The sequence below is a fragment of the Chinchilla lanigera genome, unplaced genomic scaffold (genome assembly GCF_000276665.1).
Source record: "Chinchilla lanigera isolate Chin_1 unplaced genomic scaffold, ChiLan1.0 scaffold00053, whole genome shotgun sequence".
Classification (NCBI taxonomy): domain Eukaryota; kingdom Metazoa; phylum Chordata; class Mammalia; order Rodentia; family Chinchillidae; genus Chinchilla; species Chinchilla lanigera.
Genome location: NW_004955454.1, coordinates 11,871,287 through 11,893,226, shown reverse-complemented (window position 1 = coordinate 11,893,226; position 21,940 = coordinate 11,871,287). Strand labels below are relative to the sequence as shown.

The window sequence follows — 21,940 nt, the reverse complement described above, 5'->3', positions numbered from 1 at the left end:
TTGTTAGTGATGTACTATTGTAGAGATTTAAAAAGAGAGAGAGCTAAGAAGCTATTTAGTTTCTCATCTACAATGACACAGCTAGAAAATGGGGGAGCTGGGCTCTGACTCCAGACTCCACATCCCACAACCTGCTATCTGACTTCTTTGCACTACACCATGCCCTGATCTCATAGATCCAAGGTCATAGTCATAGTCTCTCTCTCTGCCTCGCTGTCCCTCTGTCTCTTCCCCATTCTCTCTCTGTCTTTCTCTCCCTCTGTTTTTTGAGATGGGGATTCTCTACCACAGATTGGTTTCAAACAAATAATCCTCCTGCCTCAGCCTCCCAATTGCAGGGCCAACATTCCTGGCTTGATGCTTTCTGGATTACAAACAAATTCTTGCACAAATTGGGTTTTCCTCATAGTTCTGTCCCATTTATCTCTCTGGCTCATGCATTATTTTCTTATTTTGATCGGCATTCTCCATTAACCTTTTAATATTCTCCCAACTAATTGCTCCTCATCTTTCTTGGAAGTTCAGTGATAACCAGTTGATATCTTCTTTTGTAATTCAGTTTTGGAAGTTCTAATTCATTCTAATACTGACTTTATTTTATCGAATATTTACTTGCACCATTGTCTTAAGTCTTTGTATTAGTTGATGTTTCATGGCTGGGACAAAAATATCTGCCATACATAGAGAAAAGGTTTGGCTTGGCTCACTGTTGCAAGGGGTTCAGTCAGGGTGGGCTCGCGCAGGCAGCACTGTCATGGCGGAAGGGAATGGCAGAGGAAAGCTGCTCTGTTGCAGGCAGGAAGCAGAAACACATTCTACTCCAGGGCACTCACCAACTCAGTACTGTAGTAACCATTATCGCCGCTTTCTCGAGGTGGGGGAGCCGAGCCAGGAAGGGCCGCACCGCTGGTATGTGGGGGCGCAGGCCTGTGAGCTGGGGTGGGGATTTGGCCTGCTTGCTCTGCGTTCACTGTGCTCCCTGTTTCTCTGCTGATGGGAGAAGGAGGCATTGAATGGTGGGTGTGTCTGACATTCCCGGAGAGGACTCAGGACTCCACTTGGTGTAGGAGTGCTGGTAAAAACAAGGAAGTTGGGAGAATGTATGAAAGCATTTTAGGTAGAAGAACCGGTTTCCACATACTGGGAAAGGAGCACCGGGCCACGTGTGGTAATCAGTCTCAGTGGCAGATATTTGTTGCGTTTTGAATAACTTTGGGGAACTTCTGTTTCCAACAAATCCTTTCTAGATAATTTTGATCCCTAGGTTTTCTTCACTGAAGCTAGGCAATTTAAAATTCTTGCTCCTGGCCTTGCTCTATCTTTTTATTTTACTATACACACAATGTTAAAGTAAGGCCTAGCAGCACAAAAATTTGTGTGTTAAGTTTGCCTGCCATTCCCGGGCAGAGGTTATGGTAAGTGGGGATAATTACAATGTCTCAATTTTTTTTCCCAACAAGACATCGTCGTGGATAATCTGGCAGCCACCACTTATCACCGTGCAGCTGCTCCCCTGTTCCGCCCGTCCTAAGCTCCCTCGAACTCTGCGGAAGTCAGATGGGACGCAGAACCTACTGGGAGGCCGGCCAGTTTAAGAAGATTGAGGAGCTGGCAGATTGAGCACTCAGAGAAGAGTCAGGCGGGTCTCAAGGTGCGAGTTCAGCTTGGACAAACTCTTTTCTATTTGGTGCACTGACACATTGTTGGAGCTCATCTCCCTTAATTCAAAAAAGAAAAGAAAAGACTTTTTCATTTGAGCCTCGAACTCACCCCCCACAACCCCTCTACTTTCTTGTGTTTGACCTTTCTAAAAAGGTACTGTAACCATTTCATTTTTAAAAGAGGGAAGTCAGAGAGATGTCAGAGAGAGAGAAAATGAAATTTTGCATCAGGCAAAATTTCTGCACAGATATTTCAGAAGGATTCATAATTCTAGGGCCGTATACAAATGATCCATTTTGTTAATCTGAATTTTGAGGGTCATTAAAATTTTTTTTCCTCTGCTCTGGAGTAGTTTATTACCTAGAAGGAGAGAGAGAGGGAGAGGGAGAAAAAACCAGTTTAAAACCAGGTAAGGGAAGAAAGCTGACAAAAACATAAATTAGAGGAAGAACTTAATTTAAAAAGTGTCAAAAAGGATAGATAGTCTTAGTTCAATAATAAAGCCTGGTCCAAGAGCCTTCTATCTTTAAATAAAGCGTCCAAGCACTCTATTACCTGTGTACAACCAATCTTTGATTTCCAATCTAAGTCTATTTTTGCTTCTCGTGATTAGCATACAAATGTGAAAAAAGAAAAAGTCGTTACATGCGTGACGATTAGGACATGCCTTCGTTTTAATGTCAGCTTTTTGTCAGGCTAGAGGTGATGAAATGAATTGCGGCTCTGTAGTCTCGTTGGAGGTAAATCTTGTCTGAAAATGACTCCTATCCATCTCCTTTCACTTTTATTCTAAGTTCATCATGCAATCTGCAAGCACATAAGCGTATATGTGCTTTAAAAGAAATAAAGCCCAATAGCTTACAGCACTGGCTGATACCTGCGAGCAGGCAGGGAGGTGTGCTCCTCTGGAAGTCCGCTGTCTCCCCACGGTAGTGTTGCTTTGGGAGGTTTAGTCAAAATGTGGGGCTCTGTCCTGTCAGGAATCACATATCCCCATGAGGAATGGGAGGGCCAAGTGCTGAGGCCAGTCTCTTGTCGGCCCTTGGCTCCACCCACAGAAAGACATGAGGCAGAAGAATAGATCTCTTTCAGCTTTATGTCTGAGCTTAGCATGCAAAAACACAACCCCTCTCACAGGCTTCCTCAAAACAGCATCTTATTTCCTTTTGTATGAGTGACACACAGCTAGCCAAACTTAAAATGTAAAACTCTCCACTAACACTCTTAGGAAGAGACATTTGCTAATTCCTGCCTCCCAGGACTTCCTCGCGGACCTTTCCAGAATCTTCTCTGAAGGCTCAGGCCTGGACATGAGGAGGCCTGACCTGCGTCCTGTGACCTGAGCTGTGCTGAGCCAGCAGGCTCCTGAGACGGCCCCGTGTGAAGGGCCTTGCGGAGATAGAGGTTAGATCACGGCGGAGGTGCCGCTGACGGATGGCCCCATTTACATCAAAGGCAGTTATTATGCATGAACCCACTCAAGCATCATTTGTTTCAGGGAGTTCAACCAGTCAATTTTTCAGTTCCCTTCTGGTTCAGGGTCAGAAGCAAATGAAGGATCTCAGGTTGCCTTCATTTGGGGACAGGGATGCTTCTCATCTTATTTACAGCAGATTTGTTTAAAGAGTGTCCTACTTACAAACTACATGAGTGTCCCTTCCTTGGGCCTCACCGAGGCCACAGAGAAACTCACACAGGGCTGGCTCCCCAGTTTGTAGCAAATGTGCATCCACCAAAGCGGAACTCACCCCTCAAAGCTGTGTGCAGAACTCACCCCTCGAAGTCGTAAGCCTGTGAGCCCCGGGCAGCAATGAGGGAGCCACCAAATGCAAATACACTTGGAAAACCGCTCTATGGGACACCGTTCAAAACCCCACACCAGCTTTAAGGGTCCCTTGAGTCTAAACTTAAAGGTAATGATCTTGCTCCCTTTTGAGTTATGATTTCAGATTCAATTGCAGGACAGGAAATTACTGGTATGGTCCAGGGGCTGCCCTTAAATGACTACTAACATCTGTGCAGTGTGTTGTAGATTAAGAATAATATACTATTCACAAATAATGCAGTATATTACCTAGACATGTGACACATATGACCATAGGAAGAAGGCATTATCCCTCCTTATTAGCATGGACACTGAGTCTCTAATAAATTTAATCAAATTTCACAGAAAAGCAAATATAGCAAAGAGGGTGAATTTCTATTTTCTTTGTGAAGAAATCAGCAAGGGTACATTCTGGATGCAAGAAATGAAAGGACAAAATGTGACAAACATTATATTGGTCACTGACCCAATGAGCAGGAACACAGGGGCAAAAATGCCCCGCTTCTACTTTTATCTGTGCGGAAGAGCAGAAAGCTGTCTTAACACTAAGCAGGGAACAGAGGACATCTGTAACTCCCGTGTTCTCTAAGCCACCTATCACACCTATCACCTATCACCTATCACCTATCACCAGTCACAAAGTCACACGCTGTGTGTGCGACTCCTCACCCTGGCTTCTCTCCCTTACGTTTGCTCAATTGTTGTGGCCAGTTCTGGTCCATGCAGCAGAGTTAGGGCTGGGCCTTACAGAGCACAGGGCTGGGCTCTGCCTGTGACTCTCAGCTCCGTCCCCGTGGAGACCCAGTATGACCTTTCTCAGTGACTCTAAAGGAATGGGGAAAGTAAGATGAAAGTCTAAAACACTTCCCACATCATGTTGCAGAATGGAAGCGTCTGCTGCTTCGCTTGTGTATTTGTGGGAGATCCTTGTGCGTGCATCAACCTCTGCACAAGCAGCATTCGCGGTCCAGAGGGAAAGTCCTTAATTGTTACGCTCTATTAACTTCTAACCTCCTACAGATAGAGTTGAGGCCATCATAAAACAATTTTTAATTGCATGAGTTCTCTGTGCCTGTTTGTTCATAGGAAAGAGGCCAGAATAACTTCATTGTACACAGATCCTATATCTGAGGTTTTCATCCTTTATTTGAAGGGAGGAGACCGGATTGATTGACAGACTAATTCTAAACATTAGCGTCTTGGTATTACAAAACCAAGGCTTTGTGTTTGTTTGCTGTGGAATGAGGAATTGTAGATGAGTCCCATCATTTAAAAACACTCAATTGTAAATCTGAATAAAAGTAAAAAAAAAAACAATTAAACTCAATAGACACACACTGGAGTTAAACGCCTTCCTCTGTATTCCCAGGGATCACTGAGGGGAAGGCTGAGCCAAGACTTTTCCCTATAGCACAGCGTGTCAGCAGCTTATTCATTTTATGTTAATAGCATACTGCAGCCCGTGGTGCCCAGATTTTGTTTGATAGTCACACACCTGAGGCTGTTTAAGGCATTAAGTGCATATCCTTGTAAGAAGTAATATCTTCGCGGACCATCACATCTCCTAGCAGATATTTTATGCACGCAGAATATATTTAATCAAACATTTCTTCCGTTGATAAACACATGCACAAGATGTAGCCATCGCTGTTTGCTTTTGAACTGTCGTGTGATGTAGTACCCTCTGGCATCCAACCACCCGCACCTCCTACATCAGCGTAGTTCTGTGTGTTAGTGAAGTGACACTGCGTTATTAAAGCGTGTACATAGGTGGTTCTCAAACACTGTGCAGAAATAATTTTTTCCAGCATTAATTCACGGTGTGCTAAAAGTGATACCATAGTGAGCACATTGCTAAGGTTTGCAAGTTAAATATTTCTCTCAAAGAAGAGCTAATAATATCTACTCTAGGGACTTTCAGTGAAGTGAACCTTTATTTACATTTTTGCAAGTTAAATATTTTCCTAAAAGAAGAGTTGATAATATAGACTTCAGAAATGTTCAGCAAGTCAAGTTTATGCGTGCATTTCTCGGCTGTATACATGCCATGTTAAACAAATGGAGAACACATCCTATTAATGAAACCAGAGAATAAGACTTTAAAAAGAGAGACAATGTAGTAAAAGGTTTTTTTTTCTAAACCCAAAGGTAAAAATGTGGGCATATATTTTTGGGGAAAAAAGAGCAGCTGTAAATCTTTAGCCAGACAATGTCTCAAGTAAAACGTTTAAAAGGGGTAGGGTGTAACTCAATGCAAAAGGTCTTGAGTTCAGTTCTCAGAATGAATGGATGAATAAATAACTAAGATGAACCTCTCTGGACCATAATTAATGTAAAGTACTCGTCAATTGTATTATGAAATTTGTTCAATGATAGAGAAAAGCTTTAAAAGCACTTTAATATTTAGTTTAACAATTTCCAAAAACTTTTTTCGATAACCAGTTAAACAAAAGTTTGCGGTAAATTCATTTTGCTTTTTCAAAGCAAACAGCAATGAGAACCATCCTTAACAATCACTCACTATCTCCACAAACTGGCCCACCTGTGAGCCAGGCAGCCCTTGCCGGCCAAGGTGGGCACCAGGGAGCTACTCAAGGCAGCATGTGTGAGTTGTCTCCAGGAGGAAAGTTTTCTACCAAAATACTGAAGTTATATATTTGGTGATGCTCAGCACAGGGAGTAGGGCAGTGAAGAAGACTGATGGACCCCTCTTTTTCTGGAGCTCAGAGACCAGTGGGGAAGGGATCTCTAGTGAGCAGGGGGCACCAGGCAGGGACAGGACTGTGATGGGTGTAGCGGGGTCCTCACCGAGGTGATGCCAACCAAGCTGATGATAGTTATCAGAAGCTAGCTGTCCGATCTGTAGATAGCACTGAGCTAGCTGTTGCTCAGAGGGAAAGGCCAGCACAGAGGCTTCAGGTAGGAACAAGGCAGTAGAGAAAGTTAGTAATACTATGAAGAAGTTGAGGAGAAAGACACAGCAAGCCCTGAAGTCCTAGGCTAGGAAAACCTGGCTTGGTCTGGCTGGTGTTGAGCGCGTGGGGGTGATGGAGGTCAGGGGCTGCCTGGAGCTGCATTCTGTGGGATGAAAGAGAGAGGACAGATGCACACCAGTGCTTGTGATCCAATTAATACATAATATAAAGAATCTCAAAGAGTGTAACTTAGCAGTTGAGGCCGAAGGACTGTGAGTTCAAGGCCAAGCTGGGTAACTTAGGCAGACTCTGTTTCAAAAGAAAAAGGATTCAGTATGAAGCTCAGAGCTAGAGTGCTTGCCTGGTATGCACAAGGTTCTGGGCTTAATTCCCAGTATCTAAAAAAAAAATGTAAAACATGATTAGTTCTGTGGCTATAAATGTTATAACTTAAACTGTTTTTTATAAATAGTATTTAGGGGCTGAGTGGGTATAGCTCAGTGGTAGAGCAATGACCTAGCATGTGTGAGGTCTGGGTTTAAGTCCCAGCAATGCAAAAAAAATAAAGAAAAGATATATGTGTATATGTAGTACAGACACATAGCTTTTTTGCATATTTGATTCTTTGCAGAGATGATATTGCCTTGCCATGATTATTAAGTGTAATAACAAAAGAGAGTCTGATACTGAGTTGAAAAACTGAGTAGTAAAGGAAAGATTATTCTTGGTCCTTGGGTCACACTGAGAGGTTACGTTAATGTCTCTACTTTTGCACAAAGTTTTGTCTTAGCAGAACTGCAGATTTAAGAAGTTCAACAGATTAATGGTCTCTGATTCTAACATTTGGTAAAGCAAGTATCTATCAACCTTTTGTTGCTTTTCTGTTCCTGGTATTTTATGGATGACCTTGAAAATGTTTATATCTTTGTTCGTTTTAAGTAAACACTTCATCCTCGGACTCTTAGTGGCAAAGCATCTTCACACCAGAGCAGATCTGAAGTGTGCTCATTGAAAAGCTTCAAATCCTGACCAGTGCCCCACCGCTCTAGGAGCTAAGGGAACTTATCCCAGAGAAAATGTCACTGAAGTGAGAACCTGTAAGAGCCGCATAGTTGTCCCAGGGAAGGAGGAGGAAGTTTGTAGCTGGTGCTGAGGGAAAGTCAGGACAGGATTGATTTTGCAGGGAAACAGAAGCTCATTCTCCACATGCGTGAAAGGGAAATTAAAATTTTAAATAAAGCCTCCCAAGAATGTCCACCAAAACCAGATGGACATGTTCAGAAAAGCCTGATAATGGGATATTTTTTTATTTGTGTAACCTGTACTTTTTAAACTAATGGGCTTACACTGTAACTACAAATGTAATGGGCCATTTCTTTGTGAAACCCATGTTTGTTTAACTGGTGGCCTTGCAGTGTAATGTAACTTAAGATGTTTAAACTCCCTTAGTAACCCATGATGTCACCAAACTCTCCAATCACAATGGACCAAATCTGCCTTTGTACTTCCCTGCTTGTCCCCTTTATAAAAGTCCCCAAACCCTGCCAGGTGGGACTCTGACTCTGTGGGAGCGATCCCAGTCAAGCTCACTGGTGTAATAAAATTGTCTCCTGAACCTTCTCAGTGCCGTTTCTTCCTGTGTTTGGTCTGCTTTCTGTAACAAGAGGAGGCACTCACAGTGCTGAGTTGTGCCAAGCATGCAGTATGTGTCATTGTGTCCCGAGACGCTGCTTTGTGCCAACCCTGCCTCCACGCTACTAACTCCATCTTCTTGGGCCAGTTGCTTTGTTTCTCTAAATTATCATTTCCCAATCTGTAAAACAAACAAACAAACAAACAAAACACAAGCATCTCTAACCAGGGGTAGAAGGCAAGATTGATAAAAGCACCTAGTACAGAGCAGCTGCCTCCTAAGTGTTCACGTTTGTGTTTCCCGCCATGGAACATGCTTAGCGCGGCTCACCACTGCCTTCTTGGGTGTGTGCAGACAGAGGTGGTGAACAGCTGACTACAATGGTGCAGGCTGGGACAGTGAATTTGAGCGCTTGGGAGAGACTGCTGGCTACAGCTAAGTTGTGCTTCACTGCAGTTGCAGATGCCCATGGGAGCGCTCTCCAGCAGCAGCTGGATGGTTCTCTGGGAAATTGGGAAGAGGGCCAGGACTTTCCAGGCAAGGGCACCCGCTCCAGGTGATCACGAAGGCAGAGCCGGGCTGGGTCTCTAAAGCCCCACTTCCCGCCTCGCCACCGCTGTCCTCTCCACTTTCTTACCTCTGTTCTTTTCTCTCACCCCATTTGGTCTAAATTCTATCCCACCCTCTTTAGAATCTGCTCAGGTCAGTATTTTTTGAGGGCCTTTTGATGTTTGAGGGTTTATTACCACCATCTTTATCCTTCTAAAATTTCCTGGCGATGTTAATATTCTCGACAGAAAGTGATTATCTGGACTTCTTGTTTCTGAGGCTGTGTTTTTCACCACACCTTCTATGCTGGATACACTTCCTTCTGTTAGTTCCTCACATCCTTCAGCGCCTTCTTCTCCAAATCTGTGTGAGTGCAGTGCACGTACCCAAACCAACACAATAACGCAAAGCTACTTCCGCTGCTGGCCAGGGTCATACCAAAGACAACACAGTTATCCTGTGTGAGGCAGTTTGGACCTGGTGACAACAGGACAGAACGAGGCTGGGGCTGGGAAACTAAGAGGGCATTTAACACCAGTTCTGCTCCTGTTTGGCGGGGGCTCACCTTAGAAGATTGCTTGGTGGAAGAAGGCTTGCAAAGCACTTATTTCTCATGCCTCTGTTTGTGGCAGTGACTGACGTGTCATGGCCCTGTGGTCCTCTATGCTAGCTGCTCTCCTTGCAGCACTGGGATACAGGGATTTGTTTGAAGCCCACAGCTTGCTCTGCCTTCAAGTACAAAGCTGCTGCTCGAAGCCATTTCAGATGATCTTAGGGCATTCAGTTTGGTCTCTGGGACCCTTATTTGAAGCCCAGGGGAGCTTAGGTGACTAGAGTGAAATTGGAGTATAAATTAAATATTGCAGGTAAAATCTCAATCTATTAATTCTGATTATGCACTTTATAGAACATCTCCTGGTCCTGGTTTAGTACATCTATTGTGCTGCGTGAGGAGAAATCCTTTGGTTGGATCTCACCCAAGTTCCCGGCCCCTCGGATTTGCGGAGTGTCAGGAAGGCAGGGCTCATCTATTTATCCCGTGTCCTGCTCCTGAGGCCCCCGCCTCAGCCTTCTTTCTCCTGTTCCCTCTTCCTGTCCTGGGAGAAAGGTCTCTAAGGGTTTGTCCCGGATGTCACCCCCATGTGAAAGTCTGCTGACCGGCCTGCTAGGGATTGTTTAAGGCTTGACAGATTCTCTAAAGTTGCAGGCGCCCAGTGTGCTGGTGTTAGAGGTGGTGGGGCCATCAGGGGTGGAAGGTAATTAGGTAATGGAGTCACCACCTCAAGGAGAGTAATGGTGGACCGGTCAGGGTTTCCTCCCCACCATGCAGAAACTGTCCCTAGGAAGGCCCAGAGTAGTGGCTTTGACCGTGCTATGTTCTGTGGTCCAGTCTCAGCGTTCCCTTTTACTTATCCGCAGGAGTTGATAAAGGCCACTTCCTTTGCTGAAGCATTGTTATCATCACCACTGACTTCCGGAAAACCCTTGTCCCTTCCTCTGTCCCTCCCTCCCTTCTTTCCATGTTTTCTTCTGAATAACTTTTCAGTTTGCTGCTATCCCCTGCTTTTCTTGCTGTCTCATTGGCTCTTCCATTTCAGTTCTGTTCATTTCTTGTTAATCCGCTGACCTGTGCACTGCGTAGGATACACCCTGAGTCAGGATGCCAGTGGCCAGGACCAGGGCTGTCCTCCAAAGCTGCAGTACCTTTGGCCACAGGACTGGTACCTCAAGTGCCTGAGTTTCTAAAGCTATTTGCTGACCACAGGCTGTGCCTGGTCTTCATAGGACAGAGCAGAATTTTCCAGGGAGGGATCCTTATCCACTGAGGGGTGATGACACCCACTGTCTTCCTCATGGCCCTGTGGGCTTATTCTCAGCACACCTCACACACTTTCTCAGAGGCCCCTGTGGGGTTGAACCCCAGGCGCCCACAATGGTAAGCCTCACATCAGTACACACTCAGTTTTCTATTTTAAGCTGTCATGTGATTATAAATTTGAATTGACCATAACTGAAATTAGCTCAAGTTTTTCAAGATGGGTTATTGTTGCTGGTGTTTACCAACATTTTGTTTAGGATTTTATGTCTTTATTCACAAGTAATTTTATCCTAGAATTTATCCACTTTTTTCTCTTTTCTACTGTCTTTGATATTGTTATTCCACTTAGCCTCCTCGAATCAATTCATGGTGCCTTCTTCTATGAGCTTGCGTATGATTTGAATCATCTGTTTGTTAATGCTCTGGTAAAATTCATTTGTTAAACCTTCTAGAACTATTTGCTTGATTTTCAGGGAAGGATTTTATGTACCATTTCAGTTTAATTAGTGTTATGAGACCATTAGAAATTTGTATAATTCTGAGCTGGGCTCATGTTTTATATTTTTGGAGGAATTTGTTTGTTCTTCTGGTTTTCAGATATAAAGTTGTTCGTATTATTTACATTCCCAGTGTGTCTGTGAATAATTCCCCTCTCTCATTTCTAATAACATTTATTTGTACTGTTCATCTCTTTCTGATCATTCTAACATGAGTTTTATCTTTTAAATACTTTTTGATTCATTTGAGCCCCTCAGTTTTACCTTTCTTTTCATTTGTACTAATAACTTCTATATATTGCTTCCTTTAACTTTTATGATTATTCTCTTGCTGGTTTTTGTAATCCCTTAAACTAGCTGTTTAGCTCATTACTGTTTAGATGTTTTAATAAAAATTGTACATGTTCTTATGGGTATGCAACTCTCCTAGGTAGATGATATCTCCTCTATCCCAAAGGATTTAGTGCCTGATATTTCTTTTATTTTTTTGTTTTTTTCCGGTACTGGGAATCAAACTCATGACCTCATGCTTGCCAGGCAGGTGCTGTGCCACTGAGCTAAATCCCCAGCCCCTAGTGCCTGATATTTCTGTTGCATTTCTGTTGCTTTTCTTTAAAAGTGTTTTCTGATTGCCATGAACTCTGAGTTATTTTGAAGCACTTTAATTATTAACTTCCTAGGGTATATTTTTCCTTAAAGTTACTCTGTTTATTAATTTCTAACAATTAAATTTTGCTTAGAGAACATTATCTTGATGATATTATTTGAAATTACTGTTTAGTGTATTGTCATTTTATATTATGTGTATGTTTTTCAAAGAATGCTAGGATATATATATATGCGTGTGTGTGTGTAAGCTCAAGTTTGTTTACTATCTATACCATCTACAATCTTACTGACTTGTCTGATTTACAGATTAGTTACTGATGCAATTAGTTGCAACTTCATATTATGATAGATGCGTTCATTTTATTCAAGTTCTCTTAATTTTTGCTTCACACGTGTTGAGACTATGTGATCAGATGCTTACAATTCACAATTGTTATAGTTCCTTGTAAACTTAAATTTTGGTCACAAGGTAAAGACCTTAAAAAATCATTAATCGTAGTCATTTTGTAATAATTTTGCTTAAGAATCAATTTGACCAGATATTAACATAGCTTCTTTTAATTTGCATTTGCTTGATGGAACATTGTATAACTTTTTAGTTCTACTTTTGGCTCTATAATTTCTTCTAGGTGCATATCATAAACACTCACGAGCATATAAGTGTATATATAACATGTATATTATAAACATTAACATGTATATACATATATAGATCATACAGATAGTATAAAGATTTTGAAAGCTATATCTCTGTACTTTAAACATGCAACCTGAAAAATCTGTCATATGATTAGAGAGAATAATTGTCTTAAGTATATTGTAATTTTTGATATGTATAAATTTATTTTTCTTATAATTTAAAAAATCTTGTGACTTTTTTTCCTTTTTCTTCACTTTGCTTCTTTTTATCTTCTTATCTGGAGCAGATAAAGTCTTTTACTTTGATCAATATTTCATTTTTTTAGTGGTTACTCTAGAAATTTTCACATATATATTTTATCTAATAAGTTTTAAATTAGTCACTGTATCTACCGTTTATTCAAACAATACAGTTGTGAGCTTCTTTACCTCAGATAATGCTTCTGAATCCTAGACAATTTTCTGACATTAATAATTCTCTAAATTAGAGGTTATTCTTTATGCTTTATCAGATCAATGTCTGTTTAGCCCATGTCATACACTTCCCAAGTCATAGCTTTTGCATGTCGGATTTTCACGTTGGATGATTGCTTCCTTCTTGAAGTCTATACTTTAGAAGATCCTTTATCGGAGAACCTGTTTGTAGCAGTCTTTCAGTTTGTGTTTGTTTGAACATTGTTGTTTTCTTTCTGCCATTTTTAAAGACAGACTTTCTATCCCTACATCTCTAGCTTGGTGGTTCTCTTCTCTTCGTTTCTCTTAACCTTTGGAGACAATCCGACTAACAATCTCTGCATGCCTTTTTTGTTGGGTAGAAAACAGACATCAATTTACATTTCTTTTCAAGTAATCTCTGCTTTTCAGATATTTTTATTTATTTTTAAATATCCTGTAGTTTTGCTATCATGTTTGCAAGATTTTATTTTATTTATTCTGACAGAAATTCACTGTGGTTCAGAAATGTGAGGAAATTTTCATACAGTTTGAGATCATCCTTTGAAATCATCAATTCTTCCTAATAGTTCTTTCTTGGATTTCTACTAGTTGTACTTTAGGCTTTCTCATTCTGTGTTTAATCTCTTTTGATTGCTTTAATATTTTAGTCTCTTAATCTCTGTTTGAGTCTGAGTAATTTCTTGTGCAAATAATTTGTGATCTATTATGAGTGTAATAGTATTGTCTTTTCCTTCTCTGACTGTCTCACTCATTTGTTCTTTTTCCTTTCTTTTGTCCTCCTTCCTTCCTTTCCTCCCCCCTCACTCTCTCTCTCTCTTTCTTTCTTTCTTTCTTTCTTTCTTTCTTTCCTTCCTTCCTTCCTTCCTTCCTTCCTTCCTTCCTTCCTTCCTTCCTTCTTTCTTTTGGATCCTGGGGATTGAACCATGGACTTTTGCAATGAACTACATCCCCAGCCCTTTTTTACTTTTTTATTTTGAGACAAGATCTTGCTACATTTCTAAGCTGCCTTGCCTAGGCTGAACTTGTAATCCTCCTGGCTCAGCCTCCCAGAGTGCTAGAATCAGAGGCCTCAGCCAACATTTGTTCATTTTTAGAAAATATTCCCTCATTTGTCTAATAATTGCGTTTTAAAACGTAGGTACTCTCATACGCCCAGGAGCCTGATCTATGGTGTTTCTTGAGGATTAATTGAAGATCTGCTTCTTCAAGAAAATTTGTGTTTGTTTCCACCAGTAAGCAACCCAGATCATTTTTAACTAAACTCTTAACTTTTCTTTTTTGGAAGGCCACAAGTTAGGTGAATTCTAGTGCCAAGCCCATAAAGGAGCCAATTCTTACAAGTTATTATTATTTCAATATGTGATCTTCACCCTGCATATCATTAGGCAAGTTTGTATTCTCCTCCGGAGACTGGTGCAAGGCCCGGTAGGTCCTTTGAGTTACCTTTGGTGAAAGTTTGTATTTTTCCCCTAGCTTCCTTTTCATCTCTGGCCTTTTTTGCCCAGGGCCGAGGCTTCCCAGAGGGCACGAGTATCTCCAAACCTCCTTTCCAATTTGCACAGCCTCGGGCTTTATCTCCATTCTTTTTGCATAGCTAACTAAAACCAGAGCTCCGGGGAACCAGAAATTGGCAGATGTTCTCAAAATGTCTGTCAGCCTCCTGTCTTGCTTACATATATATGTTATTTATTTATTATTTAATCATTTTGCTTTTGTTGTTATTTATTTTACACGAGGAGGTGTTCTTTAGTTTTGCACCACTGAACCGAAATATTGGCAGCAAATGAAATACGCCTAAAAGATGGTAAAGACTTACATCTCTTATGAAAAACCTCTTTCCAGCAATTACCATACCAGGGGACAATCATCATGCACATTCTGATCTTGAAATCAATAGCATGATGTCAACATTTATATTGAAAAATACAATATCCAGCTCAAAATAAGCCAAAACAAGCTAAAAATTATAGTTGCCAGCCAGCCAGTTCTCAGTAGATGTGGTATTGTTGATGTCTTGTGGAAAGATCTTCCTCCTGGAATGTACTGCATCTTTATAAAGATAAGAATTGGAAAAATATTGTCCAGCTATTCCTTGGACACAGCACTAATATCTAGAATTTACAAAGAACTCAAAAAAATTAGACCCCCCCAAAATAAAAGATCCAGTGAAAAAAAGGGCAACTGAACTGAACAGATGCTTCTCAAAAGAAGTACAAATAGCCAATAAGTATATGAAAAAAGGTTCAACATCTAGGGCCATTAGAGAAATGCAAATTAAAGCCCGCTGAAATTCTACCTTGTTCCAGAGAGGATGGGCATCGTCACAAAAATAATAATAAATGCTGGAGCAATGGTGGCAATGTAGACTACTACAAGCACTATGCAAATCAGGCTGGAGATTCCTCAAAAAAGTAAAAGTAGAAATTCCATTTGAACTAGATATTACCCTTCTAGGCATCTTCTCAAAAGAGCTAAAGATATCATATTGCAGTAATATACATGCTCACCCGTGGTTATAGAAGCATACTTCCTGAGAGCTAGGTCTTAGAAGCAGCCTCTATGGCCACCAACAGATGAATGTGGTGTTTACGCACCATGGAGCGCTACTTTCCCATGCAGAAGGATACACTGGAGTTATTTGGAGGAAAATGGATGTACCATGAGACCCTAATGTTAAACAAAATAAATCAAGCAAGTGAGCTCAGATATTGTGTGGTTTCTCTATATGAGAAACACAAAATGAAAAGTAAAATAAGACATAGATAATAGGAAACAGGGAGCTAGAGCCTTTTCTCCCTGGGATGAATAGGTGGAGGGAAAGGAGGGGGAAGGGATGAAAGAAATTAATATGCACTGTGTGCACGCACCAACTCCAGTGAGGAATGAAATCATTATGTACTGTGAACATGTACTAATAAAAATCAATGTGATCATACTTTGTGCATTTATAAACACACATCTTAGGCAAAATCAAGGATATGTGGTACTCACTTCAACTCCCCATTCCCTGTTTTTGGTTTCAACAAGGACTTGTTCTCAATTCTTTGTATTTTAAGGATTGTTGATGTATCACTGATGGTGCAGTTTAACCTTCTTGTAATTATTTTTTGCTCTTGAATTCCAACTTGCTGGTATTCAATTTGGTGAGTACACATATATTTCATATGTATAGAATGCTTTTAAAAGGATACTCATGATTTCAAATCCTCTTTGAGATGAGGCACTATGTATACATCAAACACATAAGCATAGATGTAGTGATACTTCATGCGTTTCTTCAGATATCTAAGATAATCATGAGGTGGACACCCTTTCCTTGGTTTAAAATTCCGACATTCCGGTGAGGGAAAGTCCTACATTTTGCTGCTAAGGGTACTATTTTGTTTTAGGATGAAAGAAATATTCATGATCTCCATGACTTTAGGGACTTGAGATGGAAAGAACTTGAGTTGGGCCGCGATGGCGCCGGTGAACCAAGTTCCTCATGGGCAGGATGGACACCGGCTCTGTGGCCTATGCCTGATTCCCTTTCAGTGCCCGGAAGTGCCGGCTGCACCCTCAGCTATGTTCAGCACCTCCTGCCCTTCACCCTCATCTCCCTTTCAGGTCGTCTGTGATCTAAAAGGCCGCCGTCAGTGACAGTGTGTCTCTGACACAGTCTGGGAAGGGGACTATTCTCCACTCTCAAGACAGTCAGATGTGCAGTTCTCAGAGCACTTTCAAGTTGGTGTGGTTGACACTGGCTCCTTGTTGAGAGGAACTGGGACAAGGCAGGGGAAGGCTGGAGTCTGACAAGGGGCAGAGCATTTGCTTGTGCCAAAAAATATCACATCCTGGAAAGGCAGGCACAGTTTACCACAAGAACAGCTTTGTATTTGGGGTTTCTTGGATATCATTTTGTTCAGAAGCATGTGTGTGATGTTATGTATGTGTGTCTTTTGAGTGGTACTTAGTATGTGCGTATATGTGTGTGAGATGTGTGATATATGTGATGTGTGATGTATGTGGTATAGTATATATGTGGCATGTATGTGGCTGTGTTGTAGTATGTGGTATGTGTGTATTGTATTGTGGTATAGTGTGTGTGTTAGTATGTGTGTGTGTGTGTGTGATGTGTATGGCATGGTGTGTATGGTATGCATCTCTGTGGTGTGTGTATGTGTGTGTGTGGTATGTATGTGTGTGGTATATATGTGGTACGTGGAGATGTATATGCTATGTATATGCAATGAGGTGTGTGTGTATGTCTGTATGTGTATGGTGTGGTGGGTGCAGTATGTGTGTGCACATGGCAAGTGGTGTGTGTTGTATGTATGTGGTGTGTATATGGTATGACGGGTGCCTGTGTGAGGTGTCTTGATGTGTAGCGGTGTGTTTGTGTAGTATTGTGTGTGTGTGTGTATGTGATGTAGGTGACATGCTGTGTGCATATTTTCCTGGGAGTCATGGGTCTCCAGAGAGGGGATCCTTCCCGTGCTCATTGCTTGCTGCACCATGAGCCCTGCCCTCCGGCACTGAAGAACTCCCCAGTGTTCTCTTGGGCTCTCGTGTGGCGTAGGCAGAAGTGCTCCTAGTGGCGCTGGAAGAAGCTCATGTGTATATCACTGTATGCAGATTAGCTCTGGAACAGGGTGCACAGCATTTATCAGCTTCACAAAATGGCTTGTGATGCCTTGCCTCTAAAAAGCGCTGTGTTAAGTGATTTATTATAATAGCTTCACCTTAGAGATAAGTCGCTTAGTTTCTGGAAATCATAGCTTATTTTCTATAACTCCTTTAACTTTTTAGTTAGACGTGTAATAACTTATCCCAGATAAGCATCTACTTGTACAGTACTTGCATTTCAGTAATGAAGAAATAATTATTGCTCAGACTTCCGGCTGTGATTGATTGGCTTTGGCAAAGCTTGATGATATGACAAACCAAATGCACGGAGGCAAAATTGCTTCAAACTTGATAAACGGCAACAAATGAATTTAAACTTGAACTGAACTTTAGCAAAAGGCATCCATCTCATTTTTGTTATACTTTACTTTTAAAAAGGACAAAATAAACAACATCATAATCTAGATAATGGAAGATAATACACAATTTCTATTCACAAGATTAACTGGCTTTTATTTACCTATATAGATTCCCTACTTTCAGGTTCAATGTCAAGATTTAAGCTATTACTTGCAGGAAAAAAAATACAGAAGCATTTCTGATTAAATTATTTTTAAGTATTTAAATTTATTTGAATTCAAATTTTATATCAATTAGGAATTAGGTTTTTGACTTTCTATGAATCACAGAATAACCAAGACTGCCCATATTGACAAGTTTCCAGTCTCAAAGAAAAAGTATTTTCAATAAAAGAACATCAAAATTAAACTGTTATAAAGCTTTGTTTAGGGGATTGGCTTAAGATAAAAATGATAAACATTTTTCCTGTGTATCTTCCATACTTAGACAAGTAAAAAATGTGAAATTTACACAAAATTTCATGAATAGATAAATAGCTTTCTGTGAAGTAAAATATTTAGGCAAAGAGAAAAACGTACCAATGATTAAACTATGAGATTGGCCGGTTTCTTTTATGGACTTCAAAGCATGACTGAAGAGTGGGACAAATTTTGAAGTTGGCTTGCTACTTGTCAGTGTGGTGGTTATTACTAATAAATCATTGTCAAGGAACCATCGCCTGAACTCAATATGATCATGAGACCAGGTCAGGCGGTTTATGCACTTATAGTTAAGATGCCTTAGTCAGCTTTTTGTTGTCGTGACTATGTAACCAAAGAAAAGAAAACAAGATTTATTTTGGCTCATGGTAGCAAAGGAGTCCATGGCCAGCTGACTCCCAGGGAGGAACACCATCATGGGAGGCCTGGCGGAAGAGAGCGGCTCAGCTCATCGCACCCAGGAAGTGGAAAGAGCAGGAAGGCTCTGGCGGCAAACTGTCCCCCTCAAAGGCGCGTTCCCCCTTGACCTACTTCCTCTGATGGTGCCCCACCTCCGATAACCCATTCAGCAAGGGATTCACCAATAGATTAATCCACTGATGAAGTAATGATCACCCTTGTGACCCAGTCTTCTGTCTAGGCCCCACCTCTGATCCTTGCTGCATTGCGGATCAAGCCTTCCCCCCATGAGTCCTTGAGTGGAGACTTCATATTTAAACACTAGTATAAGGTGTCTCAGAAAATCAGTGAGCAAGATTTACTCTTGTATACCCCACATCTATTAATACCATTGGAAAATGGTATTAATGATCTGTTTTGTCACATAACAAAATGATTTTCCTACTGAAAGATGGTACAACTTCTCTTTCTCTTTCTTTTACATTCATTAATGGAATTTTGCTTTGAAACGAACTGATTTCCAGAAGCTAAATTGCAAGTAAAGGAAATATATATTTTACATGTAGATAGATATTTTGCATGCATGCCTATATTTTTTATATTTAATATACATGCACATGTGTATGATTTTTCTACATGCTTATTTTGTAGTAGTATTTTTCAGTGCATTTCCTTCTGTGGGAATTCTATATAGCACCTCGGTATCCAGCATAAGAGCCCAGGAGTGAATGCAGAATCAACTGCTTAGTTGATTGCATTGGATACATCTCCATCTCTTAATTTAAATTATTTTCAACCTTTCTGCTAACAGTTGACTTACTCTTCTTTAGTTTGAAGAGAGGATGTCAAGTTATCTGCTTTAAGGCAGAACTATTATTTATATAGAGAGGATACACAGATGTGTCATGAGTTAAAGAAATTCACTTAAGAGAGTAGTGTCAACGGGTTAAAGAACCGCTGAACTCATCTGAAGCCTTGTGGAATGAGATGTATGAGAAATATAGCATTCATAATTAAGGTTTTAATGAATTGCCTTGTTAATCCATACACTGTATGCATGTTGCAACATTTTCTAGGCTTAATTAGTGTACTTGATGATTATGTTTATTTTCTGATGTACACACTGATTAAGCATTGTCCATACAGTGGAGCTTGAAACAAGATGAATCTGTAAAGTAGTACCTACTCATCTAACTGGGGACTCAAAATGCAAATAGATCAACTTATGTAAAATTAAATTAGTTCTAATAGAACCCATTTTGCCTAAACAACTCCTGTCACATTTTAAACAGTACGGGATTCTCTTGTGAGAATAAAGGGCTTCTGTGGATGCGTCTTTATATCCTTTTAAGCTTAAAAACCTAAATGTGTACATTGTTAAAATTGAACTGCAGCTCTTTTACTTAAGAAATTATGGTGTATTTGAATTAAGTCATTCTACTCAGCTCTAGAAATGCAACTCTTTATGGTGTTATGGTGTTTGGGGAAATGAATACCAGCCTTCAAAGTGCTTTTCATCAAAATCTCTATGAATTATAAGTTTTGTGATTTTTATTCTGTTACACTGAAATTCTCCAGGTAGTTCCATGTTTGTATTCAAATTCAGTTTACTCCAATAACCATGTGTCAATATCTCCATGATTCCAAGATGGGACTTCAACACAGGCTGCTTGCAAGTGGGTATCAGAAAAAGGAAAGACGGCAGTTTCCTTTACATGTAGATCTTATATGAATAATGGTGAGGGCCTTTTTAGCTTGTCTCAGAATATTTTCAATCTTCATTTTTGTGCATATATTTTTAAAAATATTGTGTTAAGAGCACTTAGTGTGAGACCTACTCTCTCCATGGATTTTATTGTGTATAAGATGTTATCACTGACCCTAGGTATAGTACTGAACAGTAGAATTCTACAGCATACTCATCTTGCTTGACTGAAATCTTATACCCATTGATTAGAAACACCTCATTTCTCCCTTCCCCTAGATAATCATCATTCTACCCCTTAGTTCTATGAATTTGACTCAAGAAAGCTTCACATAAATGGAATACAGTATTTGGCTTTCTGTGATTTGCATATTTCACTTAGTATAATGTCCTTCACCTTCAGTAATTCATTGCAGAATTTCCTTCTGTTTTTAAAGTTGAACAACATTCCAGTTTCCTGTGTGTGTGTGGGTGTGTGTGTGTGTGTGTGTGTGCACAGCAATTTCCTTTATTCGTGCACCTCGTGATGGACATTAGTGTTTTTTCTTTGTCTTTTTTCCAGTACCAGGAATCAAACTCACAACCTTGCGCTTGCCAGGCAGCGCTGTGCCGCTGAGCTAAATCCCCAGCCCGACATTAATGTTTTTTAACCCAGTTCTGGTGTATGAGGAGCTTCATCCGAGGTGCTGTGGGACAGAGAAAGAGGCAGGCAGATGCAGGGTTACAGAGTGCAGTTAACTGGACAGCACTGATGGAAGCGTGGTCCTGAGCAGCAGCAGGACCGGGTGGATCGCCACAGTTTGAATCAGAAAGAGATGTGTATTTGTGGGTTAGAACAAAATCGACTCCATCCTAGATGGAATGTACCTGAGTTATCTTAAGCTGATTTCAAAGAGTCATGCACATCTTTGGAGCCAGAGTCCAGTCATAAAGCTCCACATACAACTCTAGTAGTTTTGTCTATTTGTAGTTTGTTAGGAAACAATACAGGAGAAATCGGCTAATGTCATTCTGGAGAAATCATGGTGGTTACAACTCAGAAAGACTGTAGTCAAGGCAAGCTGGACCATGCATGATGACTTCACTTTTTTGGAATAAATGCCCAGAAATGCTATGGCAGTTCTACTTTTCATTTTCTGAGGAACCATCATTCTGTATTCTGTAATGGCTGTGCTAATTTACATTTCTACTAATGTGTGCAAGAGCGCTCTTTTCCCCATATCTTTGCCAACGTACTTTCTCATATTAGCCAGGTGTGAGATAGTGCCCCACTGTTTCATTTGCATTTCCCTGTGGATTAGTAACATCAAACTCTATCTATCTGTCTATCTGTCTGTCTATCATCTATCTATCATCTATCTATCTATCATCTATTACCGATCTATCTATTGGTCTATCTATATTTATTTGTGATTGGACATTGGTATGTTGTATTCAGAGGAGTATCTATTCAAGTTTTCTCATTTTTTTGCTATCTTGGTAATACTTTTTTATTTTAAAGAGAATAATAAAAAAAGAACAATAGCAAAATACCAACAATATAGACAAAAACAAAACAAAGCAAAAACGATAAAAATGATGCAGGGTTTCGGAACAAAATGATAGGAATTAATCGTGGTTGTTGTATTACATATTGTTATCTTCAGTGAAGTTGCTCAGATTACCAGATGTAAGAATGCCAGGCTGATCAAACTGTTAAAGAGAATAAAACGTAATACTTTATTTTTGACGGTACACAATGTTAAGGAAACATTCTTGGGTAGTCATCACATTTTTTCCACAGGATTT

At 40.4% G+C, this 21,940-nt stretch overlaps 1 protein-coding gene across 6 annotated transcripts in view; it reads left to right on the top strand.

Moving 5' to 3' along the window:
• Positions 1-21,940, top strand: part of St18 (suppression of tumorigenicity 18, zinc finger) — a 300,859-nt gene that overhangs the window by 123,170 nt on the left and 155,749 nt on the right. For 3 of the 6 annotated variants that reach the window (XM_013520263.1, XM_013520259.1, XM_013520261.1), the window contains exon 4: positions 1,461-1,651. The exons of the other annotated variants lie outside the window; for them this stretch is intronic. The gene's annotated coding sequence lies outside the window, so the exon portion shown is untranslated. The remainder of the gene's footprint in view (positions 1-1,460; positions 1,652-21,940) is intronic. 6 annotated transcript variants of the gene reach the window in all.